Below are 3,466 nucleotides of genomic sequence, written 5' to 3'. Positions count from 1 at the left end.
CTCGAGTACCGCAATAGCTAGATATTTTATTTTTTTACAAATTATGTACATTTGTTGTCGCTATAAAAGCTAATAGTCCAACTAAAATAAAATAAATGATTAATCTGGGGTCTTATACAACAAACACGTTTTTTTGCCCTTTTTCGCCCTATACCCATAATGGTAAAAGTAAGGTTTTTGAAAATTTCAGAAAATACTTAATTGTATTTCAACTTTAATAATAAGTAATAAAAAGTACGTAAACTTGTGATTTAAGGGGGGCTCCCATACAAATTTACGGTACGGAACCCTATGTACGCCAGTCCGACTCGCATTTGGCCAGTTTCATAATTTTTACTTTCATTGTGGATAACGACCTACCTTGTTGCCAAATTTCAAGGTTCTAAGTCTGCTAGAAGTACCTTAGAATTTTGATGATCTGTCAGTCAGTGAGTGACAATATGTAGTAACTTTGATCATCCGTAACTATTAAACTATTTATCGAAATGTTATGTAATTTGGAGGTTAAGCTAGTTTTAATACTTGCTCTTAGTCACCGAAATTCTAAATCCCTAGTTTTGTTAACATCGAAGATAAAGGGGGTGTGAAATAGCCGCGAACCACTTCGAGAAAAGTATGGTACGGCCGTGCCTTTGCTAAAAAGCTTGGCTGGAGCACTGCCGTGCTCCCAAATAACTATTAACCTATCAATATACAAAAAATCAGCTCGTTGGGGTTCCGCTTTAGGGTTCTGTAATCAACAAAACTTGGGAACAGTGCGACGTAGGCTCCGCCGGGACGGATGGCTGTGATCAGCTCTGTTGTAGGAGAGGCTTCACACAGTCCACGATGCGCGAGCCCTAGAGCTGCCACTGTCATTTCAAGTGGTCCTGCGAGACGTGTTTCGTCAAACGGGAAATACAAACATGCCTTTTAATATGTGATTAATATATTTTTGTTAAATAAATATTATTTTCCACCACCGAGCAAAATCTTTACGATCTCAGGTGGAAGGTTTCCGCCTACGTCTCCGTCGCTCATGTCTTCATTTTTTCCCAGCTCTCCTGTTTTGCCTAAAAAAATTACTTAAGTTAAAATAAAAAAGTAAAGTAGTACAAGTATATTTGATCAGGTTTACTATGTAACTTGACTATGATCTACGGTAATTTGACTATGATCTAAACAAAAATCTTCACGAGGGCAAAGACAAGACAAAGCTATTACATAAATACACACTTTACATGACTTTATTACTTACAAAATTGAAAAGCCAAACTTTCATTACAACTTACATAATCCTACTTGTCTTATTTCCTACAGACTTATATTACAAAGGTCTACGTATATTATTATCCTTACCTGCGGGCTCATTTTGCTGGCTGGGCTTAGTGGCATCAGCATTACCTGCAATAATAATAGCTTATCATCCATATTTATTTATTTAGACTCATTTATTACTTAATAGTTACAAGAAAATATTATAACAATGATTTTTTTTGCATATTTTAATTATTTATTTAACATTTTAAATATTAGCTAGTCCCGGGAAAGGATTTAGAATACTTTTATTGAGGAAAAATGTACGGTTCTCACAGGATAAACGAATATCGGCATAACAAAGTTTCGGGCGTCATCAAGTTTTATAATAATAACTTTCATTTTATTCAAATTGCATCTGTTATAGGCCACGCAAAACTTTGAGATCGCTTGCCAAAATGGCGTCAGCTGCACCCGTTCGTATTTCTACTGTAGCCGCTACAGTAGTAATACGAAAGTATCTAAGACAAATAGCGGAGGTAAACTGAAGGCGCCGTTCCGATCTTTACCGCGGCCATTTATAGTATACGTCATAAAGTAGGATTTTATTTGAATTTTTAGGACTATTATAGTCTATGTCATAAAGTGGCATTATATTTGATTTCTTGTCGATCGCGGCTAGCCGCGGTAAAGATCGGAACGGCACCTTCAGTTTATCTCCGCTGTTTGTCTATACTTTCGTATTTCTACTGTAGCCATGCTACGGGTGCAGGCGACATATCTGCCACGAGCCAGCAATGTCAGGAGGAGGACGCTATTGGTCTGTTTTGGTCTAAAAAATGAACTCTGCGCCTTTCCCTTCCATTTGCGTAACCTATAAAACTACAGCTAAACATTGAAACGTCTTGGGAGGCTTTGGTGCCTGCACTAGCAACACTAAGACCCAGTTTCATCAAGCAATGTTAAATAAATAATGGCTTGTTAAATCAGTTAATGGCCTGTTAGAGCTATCGAGCGTTCCACCATGCCCTAATGTCATGTTAAATCACCTAACACGGTGTTATATTTAATTCCTGCTATGGAGGTCCGTTAAATATATAACAGGCTGTTATATGAGTCAAAATAACAACTTTCAAAGACAATAATATGCAATATCAATAAAAGAATCTGTTTTGACTTTTGAGACTTTCCGCCATGTTTCCGCTACGTCCTTATTATTAATTATTTTCATAGTTATGAATAATTATTTATTTTCACTTTGCCAAAAATTCAGCCATCGGATTTACCTTGACATTGCAAATATACTAACTTGTATCAAAATTACCAAACCGAAATATGTAAATAAAAGTTTGTATTATGATTCATGTTTCCAGCTTTGACAGATAATAATTATTAACCTGGTAAATTAAGAAGAACTATTATAGCGTAACAAATGTATGTGAGTGATATTTTAATTTGGTCGCATTATCTACTATTATACTAATAAGGAAGAAAGTGACACATTGCAGCAAACATGTCGTATTAATCTTGTACATTGCAATTTCGTCGCCTTATAACAAGAATGAACGAATTGATAGTTGTTCACTCGTTGTTCACTTAACATTGCATTTACTAATCCGCTGTTAAATTTTTACTGTGGGACATAAGTATTTTAACAGTCTGTTTAATTTTCCAAGGTCCGTTAAGTAATGCCTTGTTAGGATTTAACAAACAGAGGTTGGTGAAATTGGGTCTTAACCTGCTAGTCACCAAAATTCAATTGAAATAACTAGAAGTTAAAAATAATTATTATAATATAGGTAGATCAAATAACACAAATCAATTCCGTGGTTGTAACGTACAGACATTTACTTACTTGACGCGATGAAACCCAGTATAACAACAACTAGCAATACACTCCTTAGTACTCGTACCATCTTGGCAATATTGTATTTAATATTATTTTATGCTTTATTTTTTTCTTTATATACAATATACAACCTCCATTTCATTTACCATAGCAAAATTGATATAATTGAATTTTATTTAGATAAGTATTATCGATTTTACCATGGTGAACAAATTTCACCATGGTAAAATCGTTGGTTAAAAAGTAGTGTGTGCTACTGCCCTTAAAAAAGTTTAAGGGCAGTAGCACACACTACTTTTTAACCAACTTGCAAAAACGGATCCCTTATAGATTCGTCATGTCTGTCTGTCTGCCTGTCTGTGCGTCCGTATGTCACAGCCA

At 35.2% G+C, this 3,466-nt stretch overlaps 1 long non-coding RNA gene across 1 annotated transcript; it reads right to left on the bottom strand.

Annotated features, from left to right (window-relative positions):
* Window positions 1-910: 910 nt before the first annotated feature.
* LOC121735356 lies at window positions 911-3,220 on the bottom strand. The gene is made up of 3 exons (XR_006036841.1): window positions 3,092-3,220; window positions 1,339-1,383; window positions 911-1,052 (listed from the first exon to the last, which is right to left on the bottom strand). It is a non-coding gene; the product is annotated as an uncharacterized LOC121735356 (long non-coding RNA).
* Between the last annotated feature and the right edge of the window lie 246 nt (window positions 3,221-3,466).

The sequence above is a fragment of the Aricia agestis genome, chromosome 17, assembly GCF_905147365.1.
Source record: "Aricia agestis chromosome 17, ilAriAges1.1, whole genome shotgun sequence".
Classification (NCBI taxonomy): Eukaryota; Metazoa; Arthropoda; class Insecta; order Lepidoptera; family Lycaenidae; genus Aricia; species Aricia agestis.
Note: the sequence above shows the minus strand (reverse complement) of the source record. Positions and strands in the feature narration are given on the sequence as shown.